The 26,311-nt window shown below is 46.6% G+C and overlaps 20 non-coding genes across 20 annotated transcripts; all 20 read left to right on the top strand.

The window, feature by feature from the left end:
• Positions 1-515: 515 nt before the first annotated feature.
• TRNAN-GUU (transfer RNA asparagine (anticodon GUU)) lies at positions 516-589 on the top strand. Its single transcript has one exon. It is a non-coding gene; the product is annotated as a tRNA-Asn (tRNA).
• Positions 590-902: 313 nt separating this feature from the next.
• On the top strand, positions 903-974 carry TRNAW-CCA (transfer RNA tryptophan (anticodon CCA)). The gene has a single exon. It is a non-coding gene; the product is annotated as a tRNA-Trp (tRNA).
• A 1,790-nt stretch (positions 975-2,764) lies between these two features.
• Positions 2,765-2,838, top strand: TRNAN-GUU (transfer RNA asparagine (anticodon GUU)). Its single transcript has one exon. It is a non-coding gene; the product is annotated as a tRNA-Asn (tRNA).
• A 313-nt stretch (positions 2,839-3,151) lies between these two features.
• Positions 3,152-3,223, top strand: TRNAW-CCA (transfer RNA tryptophan (anticodon CCA)). The gene has a single exon. It is a non-coding gene; the product is annotated as a tRNA-Trp (tRNA).
• Positions 3,224-5,013: 1,790 nt separating this feature from the next.
• On the top strand, positions 5,014-5,087 carry TRNAN-GUU (transfer RNA asparagine (anticodon GUU)). Its single transcript has one exon. It is a non-coding gene; the product is annotated as a tRNA-Asn (tRNA).
• A 313-nt stretch (positions 5,088-5,400) lies between these two features.
• Positions 5,401-5,472, top strand: TRNAW-CCA (transfer RNA tryptophan (anticodon CCA)). The gene has a single exon. It is a non-coding gene; the product is annotated as a tRNA-Trp (tRNA).
• Positions 5,473-9,511: 4,039 nt separating this feature from the next.
• On the top strand, positions 9,512-9,585 carry TRNAN-GUU (transfer RNA asparagine (anticodon GUU)). The gene has a single exon. It is a non-coding gene; the product is annotated as a tRNA-Asn (tRNA).
• A 313-nt stretch (positions 9,586-9,898) lies between these two features.
• Positions 9,899-9,970, top strand: TRNAW-CCA (transfer RNA tryptophan (anticodon CCA)). Its single transcript has one exon. It is a non-coding gene; the product is annotated as a tRNA-Trp (tRNA).
• Positions 9,971-11,760: 1,790 nt separating this feature from the next.
• Positions 11,761-11,834, top strand: TRNAN-GUU (transfer RNA asparagine (anticodon GUU)). The gene has a single exon. It is a non-coding gene; the product is annotated as a tRNA-Asn (tRNA).
• A 313-nt stretch (positions 11,835-12,147) lies between these two features.
• TRNAW-CCA (transfer RNA tryptophan (anticodon CCA)) lies at positions 12,148-12,219 on the top strand. The gene has a single exon. It is a non-coding gene; the product is annotated as a tRNA-Trp (tRNA).
• A 2,177-nt stretch (positions 12,220-14,396) lies between these two features.
• On the top strand, positions 14,397-14,468 carry TRNAW-CCA (transfer RNA tryptophan (anticodon CCA)). The gene has a single exon. It is a non-coding gene; the product is annotated as a tRNA-Trp (tRNA).
• Positions 14,469-16,258: 1,790 nt separating this feature from the next.
• TRNAN-GUU (transfer RNA asparagine (anticodon GUU)) lies at positions 16,259-16,332 on the top strand. Its single transcript has one exon. It is a non-coding gene; the product is annotated as a tRNA-Asn (tRNA).
• Positions 16,333-16,645: 313 nt separating this feature from the next.
• TRNAW-CCA (transfer RNA tryptophan (anticodon CCA)) lies at positions 16,646-16,717 on the top strand. Its single transcript has one exon. It is a non-coding gene; the product is annotated as a tRNA-Trp (tRNA).
• Positions 16,718-18,506: 1,789 nt separating this feature from the next.
• TRNAN-GUU (transfer RNA asparagine (anticodon GUU)) lies at positions 18,507-18,580 on the top strand. The gene has a single exon. It is a non-coding gene; the product is annotated as a tRNA-Asn (tRNA).
• A 313-nt stretch (positions 18,581-18,893) lies between these two features.
• Positions 18,894-18,965, top strand: TRNAW-CCA (transfer RNA tryptophan (anticodon CCA)). Its single transcript has one exon. It is a non-coding gene; the product is annotated as a tRNA-Trp (tRNA).
• Positions 18,966-21,142: 2,177 nt separating this feature from the next.
• TRNAW-CCA (transfer RNA tryptophan (anticodon CCA)) lies at positions 21,143-21,214 on the top strand. Its single transcript has one exon. It is a non-coding gene; the product is annotated as a tRNA-Trp (tRNA).
• Positions 21,215-23,004: 1,790 nt separating this feature from the next.
• Positions 23,005-23,078, top strand: TRNAN-GUU (transfer RNA asparagine (anticodon GUU)). The gene has a single exon. It is a non-coding gene; the product is annotated as a tRNA-Asn (tRNA).
• A 313-nt stretch (positions 23,079-23,391) lies between these two features.
• Positions 23,392-23,463, top strand: TRNAW-CCA (transfer RNA tryptophan (anticodon CCA)). The gene has a single exon. It is a non-coding gene; the product is annotated as a tRNA-Trp (tRNA).
• A 1,790-nt stretch (positions 23,464-25,253) lies between these two features.
• On the top strand, positions 25,254-25,327 carry TRNAN-GUU (transfer RNA asparagine (anticodon GUU)). The gene has a single exon. It is a non-coding gene; the product is annotated as a tRNA-Asn (tRNA).
• A 313-nt stretch (positions 25,328-25,640) lies between these two features.
• Positions 25,641-25,712, top strand: TRNAW-CCA (transfer RNA tryptophan (anticodon CCA)). Its single transcript has one exon. It is a non-coding gene; the product is annotated as a tRNA-Trp (tRNA).
• The last annotated feature ends 599 nt before the right edge of the window (positions 25,713-26,311 follow it).

The raw sequence follows: 26,311 nt of genomic DNA, 5'->3' as shown, positions 1-26,311 counted from the left end.
AGCAGTCTAATGCACTGCAGTGCTAAGAGAGGCATGCCTTTTTCAGAAAAAAGTTCAGGTTTTCTGCCAATCAGAAAAAAATAGCAATGCAATCAGGCCAAAGGCAGAACACACATGCCAGTGAGTCTCTGTGGCGCAATTGGTTAGCGCGTTCTGCTGTTAACCGAAAAGACGCTGCTGTTTTTGGCACAAAGACACAGAGTGTTCCACTCAGTAAACCTGAGTCATTTCTCCTGTGTTCTCTGGGTTCAGCCTACTGTCCCCTTTTAACACAAGTGCGCAACTGTGGCTTTCTCCTCATAGCAAGTTATGCCTACACAGAGGGCATTTGGTGCACTGTTGATGGGCTCTGTCCTCTACTAAATCCCCTGTGTTTGTGGATTACGGGAGGTAGGGAAGTACTTGATACCCTGATTTGCTGTGGGAAATAGAGCTATTTTAGAAATATTTTCAGGTTGCCTGGGGAGCATAAGCAAACAGCACACCAATCAGGCCCCAGTGTAAGCACTGCATGAGTCTCTGTGGCGCAATCGGTTAGCGCGTTCGGCTGTTAACCGCAAGGTTGGTGGTTCAAACCCACCCAGGGACGATGCATTCTGGCTCAAAAATTCAGCATGACCAACTATGAACTTCTGTTTACCTCTCGCAGGTCTCGTCTGCTGACGTCCAAAAAATCCAATAAACTGCAAGCAATTCTTCTCGCTTGCTTTAGTTTTTCAAAACTTGCCATTCAATTCATAAACATCAAGACTTCATGGGAAGGGTTTGGCTGCAGCGTGTACTGATGCACAGAAGTAAGCTATCCTAGCCAGTCTACTTAAAGAAGCAATCAGGCTCTGCAGGTGCATGTACGTCTCCTACCTTTATTCTGTCATCAGACACAACAGGTGGACTGCCACTAGGACCTCGTGGCGCAATGGTAGGGCGTCTGACTCCAGATCAGAAGGTTGCGTGTTCAAATCACGTCGGGGGCATATTTGCTTTTCCCACTCTGAAATACAAAATTGCTCTTCAGTATCTCGTTATTTCAACCTGACTGCATCTTTGTGCTCTGGGCCTAGTTGTTCTGGCGTTTCGAATGTAAGCTTTGCAGCAGGGAAGTATCATATTGACAGACACCCATGAAGGACATGGTCAACCTTTAAAGCAGGCCAATCTCTATGTTTTACTGGATGCAGCAGAAGTATTTCCTCTTTACCATCTCTTCAAATGGGCCTGACTGATGTGCTGTTTTGTGCACGCTACGTGGGCTTTGTAAAGCATACCTCTGCCATTTGCATGGCCTCCTAGCGCTGTCAATATTTTCGTGTAATCGCTGAATGCTGCAGTGTCCTGGGAACTCTAGGTGTGACTAAAGGATATATGCTGGGGCCCCGAAAGGGGGTCGGCAGTCTAGTGGCAATGCCCATCACTTTGCAGTTTGGGTTTGTGAGTTCAGGTACCGGTCTGGTGTCGGAAACCTGTAAGCGCCCTCCCAATCAACTGTCGGTCCTGGATTGTGAGGATTTCCCCTTATACTGGTCTCAGTAGACACATTTCCATTTTACTTTTTCACTCTCGCATTGCCTATTTCTCTCTCTCTCATAGATACATTATAGACAAGAGAGACATTGTCAGCGAGAGGGCTTCACAGCACCTTCCCCCATTTCCCTAAGTGCATTGCAAGGGGCTCTGGGAGGCGTGCACATTTGTCTGAAACACAAAGATCCCCTAGCAATAAAAGGCGTAGGACCCCAGTTCGCATTTCTTAGAATTTGAGGAGGCACTCAGAGTTGTCTCGGGCGTGACTGTACCTTTCATAGGAGATGTGCTAATCCCCAAACCCTCTTCCTTTGTCCCAGTAATCTGTCCTAGGGCCTCTAGCAAGTTGTTTTCTGAAACAAAGCTTACCTGAACATCCTGTAAAATTGGTAACTTTTCAGTAGCAGTACAGTGCAGTATATAGCATTCCTGTTGCGCACAGCATCTAGATCCAAAAATTGCTTACTCTACCCCAGAAATTAGAATTCACCCAGTCAAACAGAGGGATCTATAAAGAGCATGGCAAGTAGTTAACATAAGCTACTTCCCCCAAGTTCTCTTGGTGCACTCTGCTGCCCTCTTTTAACAGAAGAATGCAACTGCAGGTCTTGCTTCTCAGCAAGGTACCTACATATAGAAACCTTGGTGCACTCTTGCTAAATCTGCTGGAATGTGTCTTCTATTGTGCCCAAGGTGGTTGTGTATTTGGGGACTCAGGGAAGCAAGGGAGCAGTCTAATGCACTGCAGTGCTACGAGAGGCATGCCTTTTTCAGAAAAAAGTTCAGGTTTTCTGCCAATCAGAAAAAAATAGCAATGCAATCAGGCCAAAGGCAGAACACACATGCCAGTGAGTCTCTGTGGCACAATTGGTTAGCGCGTTCGGCTGTTAACCGAAAAGACGCTGCTGTTTTGGGCACAAAGACACAGAGTGTTCCACTCAGTAAACCTGAGTCATTTCTCCCGTGTTCTCTGGGTTCAGCCTACTGTCCCCTTTTAACACAAGTGCGCAACTGTGGCTTTCTCCTCATAGCAAGTTATGCCAACACAGAGGACATTTGGTGCACTGTTGATGGGCTCTGTCCTCTACTAAATCCCCTGTGTTTGTGGATTAGGGGAGGTAGGGAAGTGCTTGATACCCTGATTTGCTGTGGGAAATAGAGCTATTTTAGAAATATTTTCAGGTTGCCTGGGAAGCATAAGCAAACAGCACACCAATCAGGCCCCAGTGCAAGCACTGCCTGAGTCTCTGTGGCGCAATCGGTTAGCGCGTTCGGCTGTTAACCGAAAGGTTGGTGGTTCAAGCCCACCCAGGGACGATGCATTTTGGCTCAAAAATTCAGCATGACCAACTACGAACTTCTGTTTACCTCTCGCAGGTCTCGTCTGCTGACGTCCAAAAAATCCAATAAACTGTAAGCAATTCTTCTCGCTTGCTTTAGTTTTTCAAAACTTGCCATTCAATTCATAAACATCAAGACTTCATGGGAAGGGTTTGGCTGCAGCGTGCACTGATGCACAGAAGGAAGCTATCCTTGCCAGTCTACTTAAAGAAGCAATGAGGCTCGGCAGGTGCATGTACGTCTCCTACCTTTATTCTGTCATCAGACACACCAGGTGGACTGCCACTAGGACCTCGTGGCGCAATGGTAGGGCGTCTGACTCCAGATCAGAAGGTTGCGTGTTCAAATCACGTCGGGGGCATATTTGCTTTTCCCACTCTGAAATACAAAATTGCTCTTCAGTATCTCGTTATTTCAACCTGACTGCATCTTTGTGCTCTGGGCCTAGTTGTTCTGGCGTTTCGAATGTAAGCTTTGCAGCAGGGAAGTATCATATTGACAGACACCCATGAAGGACATGGTCAACCTTTAAAGCAGGCAAATCTCTATGTTTTACTGGATGCAGCAGAAGTATTTCCTCTTTACCATCTCTTCAAGTGGGCCTGACTGATGTGCTGTTTTGTGCACGCTACGTGGGCTTTGTAAAGCATACCTCTGCCATTTGCATGGCCTCCTAGCGCTGTCAATATTTTCGTGTAATCGCTGAATGCTGCACTGTCCTGGGAACTCTAGGTGTGACTAAAGGATATATGTTGGGGCCCCGAAAGGGGGTCGGCAGTCTAGTGGCAATGCCCATCACTTTGCAGTTTGGGTTTGTGAGTTCAGGTACCGGTCTGGTGTCGGAAACCTGTAAGCGCCCTCCCAATCAACTGTCGGTCCTGGATTGTGAGGATTTCCCCTTATACTGGTCTCAGTAGACACATTTCCATTTTACTTTTTCACTCTCGCATTGCCTATTTCTCTCTCTCTCATAGATACATTATAGACAAGAGAGACATTGTCAGCGAGAGGGCTTCACAGCACCTTCCCCCATTTCCCTAAGTGCATTGCATGGGGCTCTGGGAGGCGTGCACATTTGTCTGAAACACAAAGATCCCCTAGCAATGAAAGGCGTAGGACCCCAGTTCGCATTTCTTAGAATTTGAGGAGGCACTCAGAGTTGTCTCGGGCGTGACTGTACCTTTCATAGGAGATGTGCTAATCCCCAAACCCTCTTCCTTTGTCCCAGTAATCTGTCCTAGGGCCTCTAGCAAGTTGTTTTCTGAAACAAAGCTTACCTGAACATCCTGTAAAATTGGTAACTTTTCAGTAGCAGTACAGTGCAGTATATAGCATTCCTGTTGCGCACAGCATCTAGATCCAAAAATTGCTTACTCTACCCCAGAAATTAGAATTCACCCAGTCAAACAGAGGGATCTATAAAGAGCATGGCAAGTAGTTAACATAAGCTACTTCCCCCAAGTTCTCTTGGTGCACTCTGCTGCCCTCTTTTAACAGAAGAATGCAACTGCAGGTCTTGCTTCTCAGCAAGGTACCTACATATAGAAACCTTGGTGCACTCTTGCTAAATCTGCTGGAATGTGTCTTCTATTGTGCCCAAGGTGGTTGTGTATTTGGGGACTCAGGGAAGCAAGGGAGCAGTCTAATGCACTGCAGTGCTACGAGAGGCATGCCTTTTTCAGAAAAAAGTTCAGGTTTTCTGCCAATCAGAAAAAAATAGCAATGCAATCAGGCCAAAGGCAGAACACACATGCCAGTGAGTCTCTGTGGCACAATTGGTTAGCGCGTTCGGCTGTTAACCGAAAAGACGCTGCTGTTTTGGGCACAAAGACACAGAGTGTTCCACTCAGTAAACCTGCGTCATTTCTCCCGTGTTCTCTGGGTTCAGCCTACTGTCCCCTTTTAACACAAGTGCGCAACTGTGGCTTTCTCCTCATAGCAAGTTATGCCAACACAGAGGACATTTGGTGCACTGTTGATGGGCTCTGTCCTCTACTAAATCCCCTGTGTTTGTGGATTAGGGGAGGTAGGGAAGTGCTTGATACCCTGATTTGCTGTGGGAAATAGAGCTATTTTAGAAATATTTTCAGGTTGCCTGGGAAGCATAAGCAAACAGCACACCAATCAGGCCCCAGTGCAAGCACTGCCTGAGTCTCTGTGGCGCAATCGGTTAGCGCGTTCGGCTGTTAACCGAAAGGTTGGTGGTTCAAGCCCACCCAGGGACGATGCATTTTGGCTCAAAAATTCAGCATGACCAACTACGAACTTCTGTTTACCTCTCGCAGGTCTCGTCTGCTGACGTCCAAAAAATCCAATAAACTGTAAGCAATTCTTCTCGCTTGCTTTAGTTTTTCAAAACTTGCCATTCAATTCATAAACATCAAGACTTCATGGGAAGGGTTTGGCTGCAGCGTGCACTGATGCACAGAAGGAAGCTATCCTTGCCAGTCTACTTAAAGAAGCAATGAGGCTCGGCAGGTGCATGTACGTCTCCTACCTTTATTCTGTCATCAGACACACCAGGTGGACTGCCACTAGGACCTCGTGGCGCAATGGTAGGGCGTCTGACTCCAGATCAGAAGGTTGCGTGTTCAAATCACGTCGGGGGCATATTTGCTTTTCCCACTCTGAAATACAAAATTGCTCTTCAGTATCTCGTTATTTCAACCTGACTGCATCTTTGTGCTCTGGGCCTAGTTGTTCTGGCGTTTCGAATGTAAGCTTTGCAGCAGGGAAGTATCATATTGACAGACACCCATGAAGGACATGGTCAACCTTTAAAGCAGGCCAATCTCTATGTTTTACTGGATGCAGCAGAAGTATTTCCTCTTTACCATCTCTTCAAGTGGGCCTGACTGATGTGCTGTTTTGTGCACGCTACGTGGGCTTTGTAAAGCATACCTCTGCCATTTGCATGGCCTCCTAGCGCTGTCAATATTTTCGTGTAATCGCTGAATGCTGCACTGTCCTGGGAACTCTAGGTGTGACTAAAGGATATATGTTGGGGCCCCGAAAGGGGGTCGGCAGTCTAGTGGCAATGCCCATCACTTTGCAGTTTGGGTTTGTGAGTTCAGGTACCGGTCTGGTGTCGGAAACCTGTAAGCGCCCTCCCAATCAACTGTCGGTCCTGGATTGTGAGGATTTCCCCTTATACTGGTCTCAGTAGACACATTTCCATTTTACTTTTTCACTCTCGCATTGCCTATTTCTCTCTCTCTCATAGATACATTATAGACAAGAGAGACATTGTCAGCGAGAGGGCTTCACAGCACCTTCCCCCATTTCCCTAAGTGCATTGCATGGGGCTCTGGGAGGCGTGCACATTTGTCTGAAACACAAAGATCCCCTAGCAATGAAAGGCGTAGGACCCCAGTTCGCATTTCTTAGAATTTGAGGAGGCACTCAGAGTTGTCTCGGGCGTGACTGTACCTTTCATAGGAGATGTGCTAATCCCCAAACCCTCTTCCTTTGTCCCAGTAATCTGTCCTAGGGCCTCTAGCAAGTTGTTTTCTGAAACAAAGCTTACCTGAACATCCTGTAAAATTGGTAACTTTTCAGTAGCAGTACAGTGCAGTATATAGCATTCCTGTTGCGCACAGCATCTAGATCCAAAAATTGCTTACTCTACCCCAGAAATTAGAATTCACCCAGTCAAACAGAGGGATCTATAAAGAGCATGGCAAGTAGTTAACATAAGCTACTTCCCCCAAGTTCTCTTGGTGCACTCTGCTGCCCTCTTTTAACAGAAGAATGCAACTGCAGGTCTTGCTTCTCAGCAAGGTACCTACATATAGAAACCTTGGTGCACTCTTGCTAAATCTGCTGGAATGTGTCTTCTATTGTGCCCAAGGTGGTTGTGTATTTGGGGACTCAGGGAAGCAAGGGAGCAGTCTAATGCACTGCAGTGCTACGAGAGGCATGCCTTTTTCAGAAAAAAGTTCAGGTTTTCTGCCAATCAGAAAAAAATAGCAATGCAATCAGGCCAAAGGCAGAACACACATGCCAGTGAGTCTCTGTGGCACAATTGGTTAGCGCGTTCGGCTGTTAACCGAAAAGACGCTGCTGTTTTTGGCACAAAGACACAGAGTGTTCCACTCAGTAAACCTGAGTCATTTCTCCCGTGTTCTCTGGGTTCAGCCTACTGTCCCCTTTTAACACAAGTGCGCAACTGTGGCTTTCTCCTCATAGCAAGTTATGCCTACACAGAGGACATTTGGTGCACTGTTGATGGGCTCTGTCCTCTACTAAATCCCCTGTGTTTGTGGATTAGGGGAGGTAGGGAAGTGCTTGATACCCTGATTTGCTGTGGGAAATAGAGCTATTTTAGAAATATTTTCAGGTTGCCTGGGAAGCATAAGCAAACAGCACACCAATCAGGCCCCAGTGTAAGCACTGCATGAGTCTCTGTGGCACAATCGGTTAGCGCGTTCTGCTGTTAACCGAAAGGTTGGTGGTTCAAGCCCACCCAGGGACGATGCATTTTGGCTCAAAAATTCAGCATGACCAACTATGAACTTCTGTTTACCTCTCGCAGGTCTCGTCTGCTGACGTCCAAAAAATCCAATAAACTGCAAGCAACTCTTCTCGCTTGCTTTAGTTTTTCAAAACTTGCCATTCAATTCATAAACATCAAGACTTCATGGGAAGGGTTTGGCTGCAGCGTGCACTGATGCACAGAAGGAAGCTATCCTAGCCAGTCTACCTAAAGAAGCAATGAGGCTCTGCAGGTGCATGTACATCTCCTACCTTTATTCTGTCATCAGACACACCAGGTGGAGTGCCGCATGGACCTCGTGGCGCAATGGTAGCGCGTCTGACTCCAGATCCGAAGGTTTCGTGTTCAAATCACGTCGGGGTCATATTTGCTTTTCCCACTCTGAAATATAAAATTGCTCTTCAGTATCTCGTTATTTCAACCTGACTGCATCTTTGTGCTCTGGGCCTAGTTGTTCTGGCGTTTCGAATGTAAACTTTGCAGCAGGGAAGTATCATATTGACAGACACCCATGAAGGACATGGTCAACCTTTAAAGCAGGCCAATCTCTATGTTTTACTGGATGCAGCAGAAGTATTTCCTCTTTACCATCTCTTCAAGTGGGCCTGACTGATGTGCTGTTTTGTGCACGCTACGTGGGCTTTGTAAAGCATACCTCTGCCATTTGCATGGCCTCCTAGCGCTGTCAATATTTTCGTGTAATCGCTGAATGCTGCACTGTCCCGGGAACTCTAGGTGTGACTAAAGGATATATGCTGGGGCCCCGAAAGGGGGTCGGCAGTCTAGTGGCAATGGGCATCACTTTGCAGTTTGGGTTTGTGAGTTCAGGTACCGGTCTGGTGTCGGAAACCTGTAAGCGCCCTCCCAATCAACTGTCGGTCCTGGATTGTGAGGATTTCCCCTTATACTGGTCTCAGTAGACACATTTCCATTTTACTTTTTCACTCTCACATTGCCTATTTCTCTCTCTCTCATAGATACATTATAGACAAGAGAGACATTGTCAGCGAGTGGGCTTCACAGCACCTTCCCCCCTTTCCCTAAGTGCATTGCATGGGGCTCTGGGAGGCGTGCACATTTGTCTGAAACACAAAGATCCACTGGCAATAAAAGGCGTAAGACCCCAGTTCGCATTTCTTAGAATTTGAGGAGGCACTCAGAGTTGTCTCGGGCGTGACTGTACCTTTCATAGGCGATGTGCTAATCCCCAAACCCTCTTCCTTTGTCCCAGTAATCTGTCCTAGGGCCTCTAGCAAGTTGTTTTCTGAAACAAAGCTTACCTGAACATCCTGTAAAATTGGTAACTTTTCAGTAGCAGTACAGTGCAGTATATAGCATTCCTGTTGCGCACAGCATCTAGATCCAAAAATTGCTTACTCTACCCCAGAAATTAGAATTCACCCAGTCAAACAGAGGGATCTATAAAGATCATGGCAAGTAGTTAACATAAGCTACTTCCCCCAAGTTCTCTTGGTGCACTCTGCTGCCCTCTTTTAACAGAAGAATGCAACTGCAGGTCCTGCTTCTCAGCAAGGTACCTACATATAGAATCCTTGGTGCACTCTTGCTAAATCTGCTGGAATGTGTCTTCTATTGTGCCCAAGGTGGTTGTGTATTTGGGGACTCAGGGAAGCAAGGGAGCAGTCTAATGCACTGCAGTGCTAAGAGAGGCATGCCTTTTTCAGAAAAAAGTTCAGGTTTTCTGCCAATCAGAAAAAAATAGCAATGCAATCAGGCCAAAGGCAGAACACACATGCCAGTGAGTCTCTGTGGCGCAATTGGTTAGCGCGTTCGGCTGTTAACCGAAAAGACGCTGCTGTTTTTGGCACAAAGACACAGAGTGTTCCACTCAGTAAACCTGAGTCATTTCTCCCGTGTTCTCTGGGTTCAGCCTACTGTCCCCTTTTAACACAAGTGCGCAACTGTGGCTTTCTCCTCATAGCAAGTTATGCCTACACAGAGGGCATTTGGTGCACTGTTGATGGGCTCTGTCCTCTACTAAATCCCCTGTGTTTGTGGATTACGGGAGGTAGGGAAGTACTTGATACCCTGATTTGCTGTGGGAAATAGAGCTATTTTAGAAATATTTTCAGGTTGCCTGGGGAGCATAAGCAAACAGCACACCAATCAGGCCCCAGTGTAAGCACTGCATGAGTCTCTGTGGCGCAATCGGTTAGCGCGTTCGGCTGTTAACCGAAAGGTTGGTGGTTCAAGCCCACCCAGGGACGATGCATTTTGGCTCAAAAATTCAGCATGACCAACTATGAACTTCTGTTTACCTCTCGCAGGTCTCGTCTGCTGACGTCCAAAAAATCCAATAAACTGCAAGCAATTCTTCTCGCTTGCTTTAGTTTTTCAAAACTTGCCATTCAATTCATAAACATCAAGACTTCATGGGAAGGGTTTGGCTGCAGCGTGTACTGATGCACAGAAGGAAGCTATCCTAGCCAGTCTACTTAAAGAAGCAATGAGGCTCTGCAGGTCCATGTACGTCTCCTACCTTTATTCTGTCATCAGACACACCAGGTGGACTGCCACTAGGACCTCGTGGCGCAATGGTAGGGCGTCTGACTCCAGATCAGAAGGTTGCGTGTTCAAATCACGTCGGGGGCATATTTGCTTTTCCCACTCTGAAATACAAAATTGCTCTTCAGTATCTCGTTATTTCAACCTGACTGCATCTTTGTGCTCTGGGCCTAGTTGTTCTGGCGTTTCGAATGTAAGCTTTGCAGCAGGGAAGTATCATATTGACAGACACCCATGAAGGACATGGTCAACCTTTAAAGTAGGCCAATCTCTATGTTTTACTGGATGCAGCAGAAGTATTTCCTCTTTACCATCTCTTCAAGTGGGCCTGACTGATGTGCTGTTTTGTGCACGCTACGTGGGCTTTGTAAAGCATACCTCTGCCATTTGCATGGCCTCCTAGCGCTGTCAATATTTTCGTGTAATCGCTGAATGCTGCACTGTCCTGGGAACTCTAGGTGTGACTAAAGGATATATGCTGGGGCCCCGAAAGGGGGTCGGCAGTCTAGTGGCAATGCCCATCACTTTGTAGTTTGGGTTTGTGAGTTCAGGTACCGGTCTGGTGTCAGAAAACTGTAAGCGCCCTCCCAATCAACTGTCGGTCCTGGATTGTGAGGATTTCCCCTTATACTGGTCTCAGTAGACACATTTCCATTTTACTTTTTCACTCTCGCATTGCCTATTTCTCTCTCTCTCATAGATACATTATAGACAAGAGAGACATTGTCAGCGAGAGGGTTGCACAGCACCTTCCCCCATTTCCCTAAGTGCATTGCATGGGGCTCTGGGAGGCGTGCACATTTGTCTGAAACACAAAGATCCACTGGCAATAAAAGGCGTAGGACCCCAGTTCGCATTTCTTAGAATTTGAGGAGGCACTCAGAGTTGTCTCGGGCGTGACTGTACCTTTCATAGGAGATGTGCTAATCCCCAAACCCTCTTCCTTTGTCCCAGTAATCTGTCCTAGGGCCTCTAGCAAGTTGTTTTCTGAAACAAAGCTTACCTGAACATCCTGTAAAATTGGTAACTTTTCAGTAGCAGTACAGTGCAGTATATAGCATTCCTGTTGCGCACAGCATCTAGATCCAAAAATTGCTTACTCTACCCCAGAAATTAGAATTCACCCAGTCAAACAGAGGGATCTATAAAGATCATGGCAAGTAGTTAACATAAGCTACTTCCCCCAAGTTCTCTTGGTGCACTCTGCTGCCCTCTTTTAACAGAAGAATGCAACTGCAGGTCTTGCTTCTCAGCAAGGTACCTACATATAGAAACCTTGGTGCACTCTTGCTAAATCTGCTGGAATGTGTCTTCTATTGTGCCCAAGGTGGTTGTGTATTTGGGGACTCAGGGAAGCAAGGGAGCAGTCTAATGCACTGCAGTGCTAAGAGAGGCATGCCTTTTTCAGAAAAAAGTTCAGGTTTTCTGCCAATCAGAAAAAAATAGCAATGCAATCAGGCCAAAGGCAGAGCACACATGCCAGTGAGTCTCTGTGGCACAATTGGTTAGCGCGTTCGGCTGTTAACCGAAAAGACGCTGTTGTTTTTGGCACAAAGACACAGAGTGTTCCACTCAGTAAACCTGAGTCATTTCTCCCGTGTTCTCTGGGTTCAGCCTACTGTCCCCTTTTAACACAAGTGCGCAACTGTGGCTTTCTCCTCATAGCAAGTTATGCCTACACAGAGGACATTTGGTGCACTGTTGATGGGCTCTGTCCTCTACTAAATCCCCTGTGTTTGTGGATTAGGGGAGGTAGGGAAGTGCTTGATACCCTGATTTGCTGTGGGAATTAGAGCTATTTTAGAAATATTTTCAGGTTGCCTGGGAAGCATAAGCAAACAGCACACCAATCAGGCCCCAGTGTAAGCACTGCATGAGTCTCTGTGGCGCAATCGGTTAGCGAGTTCGGCTGTTAACCGAAAGGTTGGTGGTTCAAGCCCACCCAGGGACGATGCATTTTGGCTCAAAAATTCAGCATGACCAACTACGAACTTCTGTTTACCTCTCGCAGGTCTCGTCTGCTGACGTCCAAAAAATCCAATAAACTGTAAGCAATTCTTCTCGCTTGCTTTAGTTTTTCAAAACTTGCCATTCAATTCATAAACATCAAGACTTCATGGGAAGGGTTTGGCTGCAGCGTGCACTGATGCACAGAAGGAAGCTATCCTTGCCAGTCTACTTAAAGAAGCAATGAGGCTCTGCAGGTGCATGTACGTCTCCTACCTTTATTCTGTCATCAGACACACCAGGTGGACTGCCACAAGGACCTCGTGGCGCAATGGTAGCGCGTCTGACTCCAGATCAAAAGGTTGTGTGTTCAAATCACGTCGGGGTCATACTTCCTTTTCCCACTCTGAAATACAAAATTGCTCTTCAGTATCTCGTTATTTCAACCTGACTGCATCTTTGTGCTCTGGGCCTAGTTGTTCTGGCGTTTCGAATGTAAGCTTTGCAGCAGGGAAGTATCATATTGACAGACACCCATGAAGGACATGGTCAACCTTTAAAGCAGGCCAATCTCTATGTTTTACTGGATGCAGCAGAAGTATTTCCTCTTTACCATCTCTTCAAGTGGGCCTGACTGATGTGCTGTTTTGTGCACGCTACGTGGGCTTTGTAAAGCATACCTCTGCCATTTGCATGGCCTCCTAGCGCTGTCAATATTTTCGTGTAATCGCTGAATGCTGCACTGTCCTGGGAACTCTAGGTGTGACTAAAGGATATATGCTGGGGCCCCGAAAGGGGGTCGGCAGTCTAGTGGCAATGCCCATCACTTTGCAGTTTGGGTTTGTGAGTTCAGGTACCGGTCTGGTGTCGGAAACCTGTAAGCGCCCTCCCAATCAACTGTCGGTCCTGGATTGTGAGGATTTCCCCTTATACTGGTCTCAGTAGACACATTTCCATTTTACTTTTTCACTCTCGCATTGCCTATTTCTCTCTCTCTCATAGATACATTATAGACAAGAGAGACATTGTCAGCGAGAGGGCTTCACAGCACCTTCCCCCATTTCCCTAAGTGCATTGCAAGGGGCTCTGGGAGGCGTGCACATTTGTCTGAAACACAAAGATCCACTGGCAATAAAAAGCGTAGGTCCCTAGTTTGCATTTCTTAGAATTTGAGGTGACACTCAGAGTTGTCTCGGGCGTGACTGTACCTTTCATAGGAGATGTGCTAATCCCCAAACCCTCTTCCTTTGTCCCAGTAATCTGTCCTAGGGCCTCTAGCAAGTTGTTTTCTGAAACAAAGCTTACCTGAACATCCTGTAAAATTGGTAACTTTTCAGTAGCAGTACAGTGCAGTATATAGCATTCCTGTTGCGCACAGCATCTAGATCCAAAAATTGCTTACTCTACCCCAGAAATTAGAATTCACCCAGTCAAACAGAGGGATCTATAAAGATCATGGCAAGTGGTTAACATAAGCTACTTCCCCCAAGTTCTCTTGATGCACTCTGCTGCCCTCTTTTAACAGAAGAATGCAACTGCAGGTCTTGCTTCTCAGCAAGGTACCTACATATAGAAACCTTGGTGCACTCTTGCTAAATCTGCTGGAATGTGTCTTCTATTGTGCCCAAGGTGGTTGTGTATTTGGGGACTCAGGGAAGCAAGGGAGCAGTCTAATGCACTGCAGTGCTAAGAGAGGCATGCCTTTTTCAGAAAAAAGTTCAGGTTTTCTGCCAATCAGAAAAAAATAGCAATGCAATCAGGCCAAAGGCAGAACACACATGCCAGTGAGTCTCTGTGGCACAATTGGTTAGCGCGTTCGGCTGTTAACCGAAAAGACGCTGCTGTTTTTGGCACAAAGACACAGAGTGTTCCACTCAGTAAACCTGAGTCATTTCTCCCGTGTTCTCTGGGTTCAGCCTACTGTCCCCTTTTAACACAAGGGCGCAACTGTGGCTTTCTCCTCATAGCAAGTTATGCCTACACAGAGGACATTTGGTGCACTGTTGATGGGCTCTGTCCTCTACTAAATCCCCTGTGTTTGTGGATTAGGGGAGGTAGGGAAGTGCTTGATACCCTGATTTGCTGTGGGAAATAGAGCTATTTTAGAAATATTTTCAGGTTGCCTGGGAAGCATAAGCAAACAGCACACCAATCAGGCCCCAGTGTAAGCACTGCATGACTCTCTGTGGCGCAATCGGTTAGCGCGTTCGGCTGTTAACCGAAAGGTTGGTGGTTCAAGCCCACCCAGGGACGATGCATTTTGGCTCAAAAATTCAGCATGACCAACTATGAACTTCTGTTTACCTCTCGCAGGTCTCGTCTGCTGACGTCCAAAAAATCCAATAAACTGCAAGCAATTCTTCTCGCTTGCTTTAGTTTTTCAAAACTTGCCATTCAATTCATAAACATCAAGACTTCATGGGAAGGGTTTGGCTGCAGCGTGTACTGATGCACAGAAGGAAGCTATCCTAGCCAGTCTACTTAAAGAAGCAATGAGGCTCTGCAGGTGCATGTACGTCTCCTACCTTTATTCTGTCATCAGACACACCAGGTGAACTGCCGCAAGGACCTCGTGGCGCAATGGTAGCGCGTCTGACTCCAGATCAGAAGGTTTCGTGTTCAAATCACGTCGGGGGCATATTTGCTTTTCCCACTCTGAAATATAAAATTGCTCTTCAGTATCTCGTTATTTCAACCTGACTGCATCTTTGTGCTCTGGGCCTAGTTGTTCTGGCGTTTCGAATGTAAGCTTTGCAGCAGGGAAGTATCATATTGACAGACACCCATGAAGGACATGGTCAACCTTTAAAGCAGGCCAATCTCTATGTTTTACTGGATGCAGCAGAAGTATTTCCTCTTTACGATCTCTTCAAGTGGGCCTGACTGATGTGCTGTTTTGTGCACGCTACGTGGGCTTTGTAAAGCATACCTCTGCCATTTGCATGGCCTCCTAGCGCTGTCAATATTTTCGTGTAATCGCTGAATGCTGCACTGTCGTGGGAACTCTAGGTGTGACTAAAGGATATATGCTGGGGCCCCGAAAGGGGGTCGGCAGTCTAGTGGCAATGCCCATCACTTTGCAGTTTGGGTTTGTGAGTTCAGGTACCGGTCTGGTGTCGGAAACCTGTAAGCGCCCTCCCAATCAACTGTCGGTCCTGGATTGTGAGGATTTCCCCTTATACTGGTCTCAGTAGACACATTTCCATTTTACTTTTTCACTCTCGCATTGCCTATTTCTCTCTCTCTCATAGATACATTATAGACAAGAGAGACATTGCCAGCAAGAGGGCTTCACAGCAACTTCCCCCATTTCCCTAAGTGCATTGCAAGGGGCTCTGGGAGGCGTGCACATTTGTCTGAAACACAAAGATCCACTGGCAATAAAAAGCGTAGGTCCCTAGTTTGCATTTCTTAGAATTTGAGGTGACACTCAGAGTTGTCTCGGGCGTGACTGTACCTTTCATAGGAGATGTGCTAATCCCCAAACCCTCTTCCTTTGTCCCAGTAATCTGTCTTAGTGCCTCTAGCAAGTTGTTTTCTGAAACAAAGCTTACCTGAACATCCTGTAAAATTGGTAACTTTTCAGTAGCAGTACAGTGAAGTATATAGCATTCCTGTTGCGCACAGCATCTAGATCCAAAAATTGCTTACTCTACCCCAGAAATTAGAATTCACCCAGTCAAACAGAGGGATCTATAAAGAGCATGGCAAGTAGTTAACATAAGCTACTTCCCCCAAGTTCTCTTGGTGCACTCTGCTGCCCTCTTTTAACAGAAGAATGCAACTGCAGGTCTTGCTTCTCAGCAAGGTACCTACATATAGAAACCATGGTGCACTCTTGCTAAATCTGCTGGAATGTGTCTTCTATTGTGCCCAAGGTGGTTGTGTATTTGGAGACTCAGGGAAGCAAGGGAGCAATCTAATGCACTGCTGTGCTACGAGAGGCATGCCTTTTTCAGAAAAAAGTTCAGGTTTTCTGCCAATCAGAAAAAAATAGCAATGCAATCAGGCCAAAGGCAGAACACACATGCCAGTGAGTCTCTGTGGCGCAATTGGTTAGCGCGTTCGGCTGTTAACCGAAAAGACGCTGCTGTTTTGGGCACAAAGACACAGAGTGTTCCACTCAGTAAACCTGAGTCATTTCTCCCGTGTTCTCTGGGTTCAGCCTACTGTCCCCTTTTAACACAAGTGCGCAACTGTGGCTTTCTCCTCATAGCAAGTTATGCCTACACAGAGGGCATTTGGTGCACTGTTGATGGGCTCTGTCCTCTACTAAATCCCCTGTGTTTGTGGATTACGGGAGGTAGGGAAGTACTTCATACCCGGATTTGCTGTGGGAAATAGAGCTATTTTAGAAATATTTTCAGGTTGCCTGGGGAGCATAAGCAAACAGCACACCAATCAGGCCCCAGTGTAGGCACTGCATGAGTCTCTGTGGCGCAATCGGTTAGCGCGTTCGGCTGTTAACCGAAAGGTTGGTGGTTCAAGCCCACCCAGGGACGATGCATTTTGGCTCAAAAATTCAGCATGACCAACTATGAACTTCTGTTTACCTCTCGCAGGTCTCGTCTGCTGACGTCCAAAAAATCCAATAAACTGTAAGCAATTCTTCTCGCTTGCTTTAGTTTTTCAAAACTCGCCATTCAATTCATAAACATCAAGACTTCATGGGAAGGGTTTGGCTGCAGCGTGTACTGATGCACAGAAGGAAGCTATCCTAGCCAGTCTACCTAAAGAAGCAATGAGGCTCTGCAGGTCCATGCACGTCTCCTACCTTTATTCTGTCATCAGACACACCAGGTGGATTGCCACAAGGACCTCGTGGCGCAATGGTAGCGCGTCTGACTCCAGATCAGAAGGTTGCGTGTTCAAATCACGTCGGGGTCATATTTGCTTTTCCCACTCTGAAATACAAAATTGCTCTTCAGTATCTCGTTATTTCAACCTGACTGCATCTTTGTGCTCTGGGCCTAGTTGTTCTGGCGTTTCGAATGTAAGCTTTGCAGTAGGGAAGTATCATATTGACAGACACCCATGAAGGACATGGTCAACCTTTAAAGCAGGCCAATCTCTATGTTTTACTGGATGCAGCAGAAGTATTTCCTCTTTACCATCTCTTCAAGTGGGCCTGACTGATGTCCTGTTTTGTGCACGCTACGTGGGCTTTGTAAAGCATACCTCTGCCATTTGCATGGCCTCCTAGCGCTGTCAATATTTTCGTGTAATCGCTGAATGCTGCACTGTCCTGGGAACTCTAGGTGTGACTAAAGGATATATGCTGAGGCCCGAAAGGGGGTCGGCAGTCTAGTGGCAATGCCCATCACTTTGCAGTTTGGGTTTGTGAGTTCAGGTACCGGTCTGGTGTCGGAAACCTGTAAGCGCCCTCCCAATCAACTGTCGGTCCTGGATTGTGAGGATTTCCCCTTATACTGGTCTCAGTAGACACATTTCCATTTTACTTTTTCACTCTCGCATTGCCTATTTCTCTATCTCTCATAGATACATTATAGACAAGAGAGACATTGTCAGCGAGAGGGCTTCACATCACCTTCCCCCATTTCCCTAAGTGCATTGCATGGGGCTCTGGGAGGCGTGCACATTTGTCTGAAACACAAAGATCCACTGGCAATAAAAGGCGTAGGACCCCAGATCGCATTTCTTAGAATTTGAGGAGGCACTCAGAGTTGTCTCGGGCGTGACTGTACCTTTCATAGGAGATGTGCTAATCCCCAAACCCTCTTCCTTTGTCCCAGTAATCTGTCCTAGGGCCTCTAGCAAGTTGTTTTCTGAAACAAAGCTTACCTGAACATCCTGTAAAATTGGTAACTTTTCAGTAGCAGTACAGTGCAGTATATAGCATTCCTGTTGCGCACAGCATCTAGATCCAAAAATTGCTTACTCTACACCAGAAATTAGAATTCACCCAGTCAAACAGAGGGATCTATAAAGATCATGGCAAGTAGTTAACATAAGCTACTTCCCCCAAGTTCTCTTGGTGCACTCTGCTGCCCTCTTTTAACAGAAGAATGCAACTGCAGGTCTTGCTTCTCAGCAAGGTACCTACATATAGAAATCTTGATGCACTCTTGCTAAATCTGCTGGAATGTGTCTTTTATTGTGCCCAAGGTGGTTGTGTATTTGGGGACTCAGGGAAGCAAGGGAGCAGTCTAATGCACTGCAGTGCTAAGAGAGGCATGCCTTTTTCAGAAAAAAGTTCAGGTTTTCTGCCAATCAGAAAAAAATAGCAATGCAATCAGGCCAAAGGCAGAACACACATGCCAGTGAGTCTCTGTGGCACAATTGGTTAGCGCGTTCGGCTGTTAACCGAAAAGACGCTGCTGTTTTTGGCACAAAGACACAGAGTGTTCCACTCAGTAAACCTGAGTCATTTCTCCCGTGTTCTCTGGGTTCAGCCTACTGTCCCCTTTTAACACAAGTGCGCAACTGTGGCTTTCTCCTCATAGCAAGTTATGCCTACACAGAGGACATTTGGTGCACTGTTGATGGGCTCTGTCCTCTACTAAATCCCCTGTGTTTGTGGATTAGGGGAGGTAGGGAAGTGCTTGATACCCTGATTTGCTGTGGGAAATAGAGCTATTTTAGAAATATTTTCAGGTTGCCTGGGAAGCATAAGCAAACAGCACACCAATCAGGCCCCTGTGTAAGAACTGCATGAGTCTCTGTGGCGCAATCGGTTAGCGCGTTCGGCTGTTAACCGAAAGGTTGGTGGTTCAAGCCCACCCAGGGACGGTGCATTTTGGCTCAAAAATTCAGCGTGACCATCTATGGACTTCTGTTTACCTCTCGCAGGTCTCGTCTGCTGACGTCCAAAAAATCCAATAAACTGCAAGCAATTCTTCTCGCTTGCTTTAGTTTTTCAAAACTTGCCATTCAATTGATAAACATCAAGACTTCATGGGAAGGGTTTGGCTGCAGCGTGTACTGATGCACAGAAGGAAGCTATCCTAGCCAGTCTACTTAAAGAAGCAATGAGGCTCTGCAGGTGCATGTACGTCTCCTACCTTTATTCTGTCATCAGACACACCAGGTGGATTGCCACAAGGACCTCGTGGCGCAATGGTAGCGCGTCTGACTCCAGATCAGAAGGTTGCGTGTTCAAATCACGTCGGGGTCATATTTGCTTTTCCCACTCTGAAATACAAAATTGCTCTTCAGTATCTCGTTATTTCAACCTGACTGCATCTTTGTGCTCTGGGCCTAGTTGTTCTGGCGTTTCGAATGTAAGCTTTGCAGCAGGGAAGTATCATATTGACAGACACCCATGAAGGACATGGTCAACCTTTAAAGTAGGCCAATCTCTATGTTTTACTGGATGCAGCAGAAGTATTTCCTCTTTACCATCTCTTCAAGTGGGCCTGACTGATGTGCTGTTTTGTGCACGCTACGTGGGCTTTGTAAAGCATACCTCTGCCATTTGCATGGCCTCCTAGCGCTGTCAATATTTTCGTGTAATCGCTGAATGCTGCACTGTCCTGGGAACTCTAGGTGTGACTAAAGGATATATGCTGGGGCCCCGAAAGGGGGTCGGCAGTCTAGTGGCAATGCCCATCACTTTGTAGTTTGGGTTTGTGAGTTCAGGTACCGGTCTGGTGTCAGAAAACTGTAAGCGCCCTCCCAATCAACTGTCGGTCCTGGATTGTGAGGATTTCCCCTTATACTGGTCTCAGTAGACACATTTCCATTTTACTTTTTCACTCTCGCATTGCCTATTTCTCTCTCTCTCATAGATACATTATAGACAAGAGAGACATTGTCAGCGAGAGGGTTGCACAGCACCTTCCCCCATTTCCCTAAGTGCATTGCATGGGGCTCTGGGAGGCGTGCACATTTGTCTGAAACACAAAGATCCACTGGCAATAAAAGGCGTAGGACCCCAGTTCGCATTTCTTAGAATTTGAGGAGGCACTCAGAGTTGTCTCGGGCGTGACTGTACCTTTCATAGGAGATGTGCTAATCCCCAAACCCTCTTCCTTTGTCCCAGTAATCTGTCCTAGGGCCTCTAGCAAGTTGTTTTCTGAAACAAAGCTTACCTGAACATCCTGTAAAATTGGTAACTTTTCAGTAGCAGTACAGTGCAGTATATAGCATTCCTGTTGCGCACAGCATCTAGATCCAAAAATTGCTTACTCTACCCCAGAAATTAGAATTCACCCAGTCAAACAGAGGGATCTATAAAGATCATGGCAAGTAGTTAACATAAGCTACTTCCCCCAAGTTCTCTTGATGCACTCTGCTGCCCTCTTTTAACAGAAGAATGCAACTGCAGGTCTTGCTTCTCAGCAAGGTACCTACATATAGAAACCTTGGTGCACTCTTGCTAAATCTGCTGGAATGTGTCTTCTATTGTGCCCAAGGTGGTTGTGTATTTGGGGACTCAGGGAAGCAAGGGAGCAGTCTAATGCACTGCAGTGCTAAGAGAGGCATGCCTTTTTCAGAAAAAAGTTCAGGTTTTCTGCCAATCAGAAAAAAATAGCAATGCAATCAGGCCAAAGGCAGAACACACATGCCAGTGAGTCTCTGTGGCACAATTGGTTAGCGCGTTCGGCTGTTAACCGAAAAGACGCTGCTGTTTTTGGCACAAAGACACAGAGTGTTCCACTCAGTAAACCTGAGTCATTTCTCCCGTGTTCTCTGGGTTCAGCCTACTGTCCCCTTTTAACACAAGGGCGCAACTGTGGCTTTCTCCTCATAGCAAGTTATGCCTACACAGAGGACATTTGGTGCACTGTTGATGGGCTCTGTCCTCTACTAAATCCCCTGTGTTTGTGGATTAGGGGAGGTAGGGAAGTGCTTGATACCCTGATTTGCTGTGGGAAATAGAGCTATTTTAGAAATATTTTCAGGTTGCCTGGGAAGCATAAGCAAACAGCACACCAATCAGGCCCCAGTGTAAGCACTGCATGACTCTCTGTGGCGCAATCGGTTAGCGCGTTCGGCTGTTAACCGAAAGGTTGGTGGTTCAAGCCCACCCAGGGACGATGCATTTTGGCTCAAAAATTCAGCATGACCAACTATGAACTTCTGTTTACCTCTCGCAGGTCTCGTCTGCTGACGTCCAAAAAATCCAATAAACTGCAAGCAATTCTTCTCGCTTGCTTTAGTTTTTCAAAACTTGCCATTCAATTCATAAACATCAAGACTTCATGGGAAGGGTTTGGCTGCAGCGTGTACTGATGCACAGAAGGAAGCTATCCTAGCCAGTCTACTTAAAGAAGCAATGAGGCTCTGCAGGTGCATGTACGTCTCCTACCTTTATTCTGTCATCAGACACACCAGGTGGACTGCCACTAGGACCTCGTGGCGCAATGGTAGGGCGTCTGACTCCAGATCAGAAGGTTGCGTGTTCAAATCACGTCGGGGGCATATTTGCTTTTCCCACTCTGAAATACAAAATTGCTCTTCAGTATCTCGTTATTTCAACCTGACTGCATCTTTGTGCTCTGGGACTAGTTGTTCTGGCGTTTCGAATGTAAGCTTTGCAGCAGGGAAGTATCATATTGACAGACACCCATGAAGGACATGGTCAACCTTTAAAGCAGGCCAATCTCTATGTTTTACTGGATGCAGCAGAAGTATTTCCTCTTTACCATCTCTTCAAGTGGGCCTGACTGATGTGCTGTTTTGTGCACGCTACGTGGGCTTTGTAAAGCATACCTCTGCCATTTGCATGGCCTCCTAGCGCTGTCAATATTTTCGTGTAATCGCTGAATGCTGCAGTGTCCTGGGAACTCTAGGTGTGACTAAAGGATATATGTTGGGGCCCCGAAAGGGGGTCGACAGTCTAGTGGCAATGCCCATCACTTTGCAGTTTGGGTTTGTGAGTTCAGGTACCGGTCTGGTGTCGGAAACCTGTAAGCGCCCTCCCAATCAACTGTCGGTCCTGGATTGTGAGGATTTCCCCTTATACTGGTCTCAGTAGACACATTTCCATTTTACTTTTTCACTCTCGCATTGCCTATTTCTCTCTCTCTCATAGATACATTATAGACAAGAGAGACATTGTCAGCGAGAGGGCTTCACAGCACCTTCCCCCATTTCCCTAAGTGCATTGCAAGGGGCTCTGGGAGGCGTGCACTTTTGTCTGAAACACAAAGATCCCCTAGCAATAAAAGGCGTAGGACCCCAGTTCGCATTTCTTAGAATTTGAGGAGGCACTCAGAGTTGTCTCGGGCGTGACTGTACCTTTCATAGGAGATGTGCTAATCCCCAAACCCTCTTCCTTTGTCCCAGTAATCTGTCCTAGGGCCTCTAGCAAGTTCTTTTCTGAAACAAAGCTTACCTGAACATCCTGTAAAATTGGTAACTTTTCAGTAGCAGTACAGTGCAGTATATAGCATTCCTGTTGCGCACAGCATCTAGATCCAAAAATTGCTTACTCTACCCCAGAAATTAGAATTCACCCAGTCAAACAGAGGGATCTATAAAGAGCATGGCAAGTAGTTAACATAAGCTACTTCCCCCAAGTTCTCTTGGTGCACTCTGCTGCCCTCTTTTAACAGAAGAATGCAACTGCAGGTCTTGCTTCTCAGCAAGGTACCTACATATAGAAACCTTGGTGCACTCTTGCTAAATCTGCTGGAATGTGTCTTCTATTGTGCCCAAGGTGGTTGTGTATTTGGGGACTCAGGGAAGCAAGGGAGCAGTCTAATGCACTGCAGTGCTACGAGAGGCATGCCTTTTTCAGAAAAAAGTTCAGGTTTTCTGCCAATCAGAAAAAAATAGCAATGCAATCAGGCCAAAGGCAGAACACACATGCCAGTGAGTCTCTGTGGCACAATTGGTTAGCGCGTTCGGCTGTTAACCGAAAAGACGCTGCTGTTTTTGGCACAAAGACACAGAGTGTTCCACTCAGTAAACCTGAGTCATTTCTCCCGTGTTCTCTGGGTTCAGCCTACTGTCCCCTTTTAACACAAGTGCGCAACTGTGGCTTTCTCCTCATAGCAAGTTATGCCTACACAGAGGACATTTGGTGCACTGTTGATGGGCTCTGTCCTCTACTAAATCCCCTGTGTTTGTGGATTAGGGGAGGTAGGGAAGTGCTTGATACCCTGATTTGCTGTGGGAAATAGAGCTATTTTAGAAATATTTTCAGGTTGCCTGGGAAGCATAAGCAAACAGCACACCAATCAGGCCCCAGTGTAAGCACTGCATGAGTCTCTGTGGCGCAATCGGTTAGCGCGTTCGGCTGTTAACCGAAAGGTTGGTGGTTCAAGCCCACCCAGGGACGATGCATTTTGGCTCAAAAATTCAGCATGACCAACTATGGACTTCTGTTTACCTCTCGCAGGTCTCGTCTGCTGACGTCCAAAAAATCCAATAAACTGCAAGCAATTCTTCTCGCTTGCTTTAGTTTTTCAAAACTTGCCATTCAATTCATAAACATCAAGACTTCATGGGAAGGGTTTGGCTGCAGCGTGTACTGATGCACAGAAGGAAGCTATCCTAGCCAGTCTACTTAAAGAAGCAATGAGGCTCTGCAGGTGCATGTACGTCTCCTACCTTTATTCTGTCATCAGACACACCAGGTGAACTGCCGCAAGGACCTCGTGGCGCAATGGTAGCGCGTCTGACTCCAGATCAGAAGGTTTCGTGTTCAAATCACGTCGGGGGCATATTTGCTTTTCCCACTCTGAAATATAAAATTGCTCTTCAGTATCTCGTTATTTCAACCTGACTGCATCTTTGTGCTCTGGGCCTAGTTGTTCTGGCGTTTCGAATGTAAGCTTTGCAGCAGGGAAGTATCATATTGACAGACACCCATGAAGGACATGGTCAACCTTTAAAGCAGGCCAATCTCTATGTTTTACTGGATGCAGCAGAAGTATTTCCTCTTTACCATCTCTTCAAGTGGGCCTGACTGATGTGCTGTTTTGTGCACGCTACGTGGGCTTTGTAAAGCATACCTCTGCCATTTGCATGGCCTCCTAGCGCTGTCAATATTTTCGTGTAATCGCTGAATGCTGCACTGTCGTGGGAACTCTAGGTGTGACTAAAGGATATATGCTGGGGCCCCGAAAGGGGGTCGGCAGTCTAGTGGCAATGCCCATCACTTTGCAGTTTGGGTTTGTGAGTTCAGGTACCGGTCTGGTGTCGGAAACCTGTAAGCGCCCTCACAATCAACTGTCGGTCCTGGATTGTGAGGATTTCCCCTTATACTGGTCTCAGTAGACACATTTCCATTTTACTTTTTCACTCTCGCATTGCCTATTTCTCTCTCTCTCATAGATACATTATAGACAAGAGAGACATTGCCAGCAAGAGGGCTTCACAGCAACTTCCCCCATTTCCCTAAGTGCATTGCAAGGGGCTCTGGGAGGCGTGCACATTTGTCTGAAACACAAAGATCCACTGGCAATAAAAAGCGTAGGTCCCTAGTTTGCATTTCTTAGAATTTGAGGTGACACTCAGAGTTGTCTCGGGCGTGACTGTACCTTTCATAGGAGATGTGCTAATCCCCAAACCCTCTTCCTTTGTCCCAGTAATCTGTCTTAGTGCCTCTAGCAAGTTGTTTTCTGAAACAAAGCTTACCTGAACATCCTGTAAAATTGGTAACTTTTCAGTAGCAGTACAGTGAAGTATATAGCATTCCTGTTGCGCACAGCATCTAGATCCAAAAATTGCTTACTCTACCCCAGAAATTAGAATTCACCCAGTCAAACAGAGGGATCTATAAAGAGCATGGCAAGTAGTTAACATAAGCTACTTCCCCCAAGTTCTCTTGGTGCACTCTGCTGCCCTCTTTTAACAGAAGAATGCAACTGCAGGTCTTGCTTCTCAGCAAGGTACCTACATATAGAAACCATGGTGCACTCTTGCTAAATCTGCTGGAATGTGTCTTCTATTGTGCCCAAGGTGGTTGTGTATTTGGAGACTCAGGGAAGCAAGGGAGCAATCTAATGCACTGCTGTGCTACGAGAGGCATGCCTTTTTCAGAAAAAAGTTCAGGTTTTCTGCCAATCAGAAAAAAATAGCAATGCAATCAGGCCAAAGGCAGAACACACATGCCAGTGAGTCTCTGTGGCGCAATTGGTTAGCGCGTTCGGCTGTTAACCGAAAAGACGCTGCTGTTTTGGGCACAAAGACACAGAGTGTTCCACTCAGTAAACCTGAGTCATTTCTCCCGTGTTCTCTGGGTTCAGCCTACTGTCCCCTTTTAACACAAGTGCGCAACTGTGGCTTTCTCCTCATAGCAAGTTATGCCTACACAGAGGGCATTTGGTGCACTGTTGATGGGCTCTGTCCTCTACTAAATCCCCTGTGTTTGTGGATTACGGGAGGTAGGGAAGTACTTCATACCCGGATTTGCTGTGGGAAATAGAGCTATTTTAGAAATATTTTCAGGTTGCCTGGGGAGCATAAGCAAACAGCACACCAATCAGGCCCCAGTGTAGGCACTGCATGAGTCTCTGTGGCGCAATCGGTTAGCGCGTTCGGCTGTTAACCGAAAGGTTGGTGGTTCAAGCCCACCCAGGGACGATGCATTTTGGCTCAAAAATTCAGCATGACCAACTATGAACTTCTGTTTACCTCTCGCAGGTCTCGTCTGCTGACGTCCAAAAAATCCAATAAACTGTAAGCAATTCTTCTCGCTTGCTTTAGTTTTTCAAAACTCGCCATTCAATTCATAAACATCAAGACTTCATGGGAAGGGTTTGGCTGCAGCGTGTACTGATGCACAGAAGGAAGCTATCCTAGCCAGTCTACCTAAAGAAGCAATGAGGCTCTGCAGGTCCATGCACGTCTCCTACCTTTATTCTGTCATCAGACACACCAGGTGGATTGCCACAAGGACCTCGTGGCGCAATGGTAGCGCGTCTGACTCCAGATCAGAAGGTTGCGTGTTCAAATCACGTCGGGGTCATATTTGCTTTTCCCACTCTGAAATACAAAATTGCTCTTCAGTATCTCGTTATTTCAACCTGACTGCATCTTTGTGCTCTGGGCCTAGTTGTTCTGGCGTTTCGAATGTAAGCTTTGCAGTAGGGAAGTATCATATTGACAGACACCCATGAAGGACATGGTCAACCTTTAAAGCAGGCCAATCTCTATGTTTTACTGGATGCAGCAGAGGTATTTCCTCTTTACCATCTCTTCAAGTGGGCCTGACTGATGTCCTGTTTTGTGCACGCTACGTGGGCTTTGTAAAGCATACCTCTGCCATTTGCATGGCCTCCTAGCGCTGTCAATATTTTCGTGTAATCGCTGAATGCTGCACTGTCCTGGGAACTCTAGGTGTGACTAAAGGATATATGCTGAGGCCCGAAAGGGGGTCGGCAGTCTAGTGGCAATGCCCATCACTTTGCAGTTTGGGTTTGTGAGTTCAGGTACCGGTCTGGTGTCGGAAACCTGTAAGCGCCCTCCCAATCAACTGTCGGTCCTGGATTGTGAGGATTTCCCCTTATACTGGTCTCAGTAGACACATTTCCATTTTACTTTTTCACTCTCGCATTGCCTATTTCT

The sequence above is a fragment of the Ambystoma mexicanum genome, chromosome 11, assembly GCF_040938575.1.
Source record: "Ambystoma mexicanum isolate Mex_15411 chromosome 11, UKY_AmexF1_1, whole genome shotgun sequence".
NCBI lineage: Eukaryota > Metazoa > Chordata > Amphibia > Caudata > Ambystomatidae > Ambystoma > Ambystoma mexicanum.
Note: the sequence above shows the minus strand (reverse complement) of the source record. Positions and strands in the feature narration are given on the sequence as shown.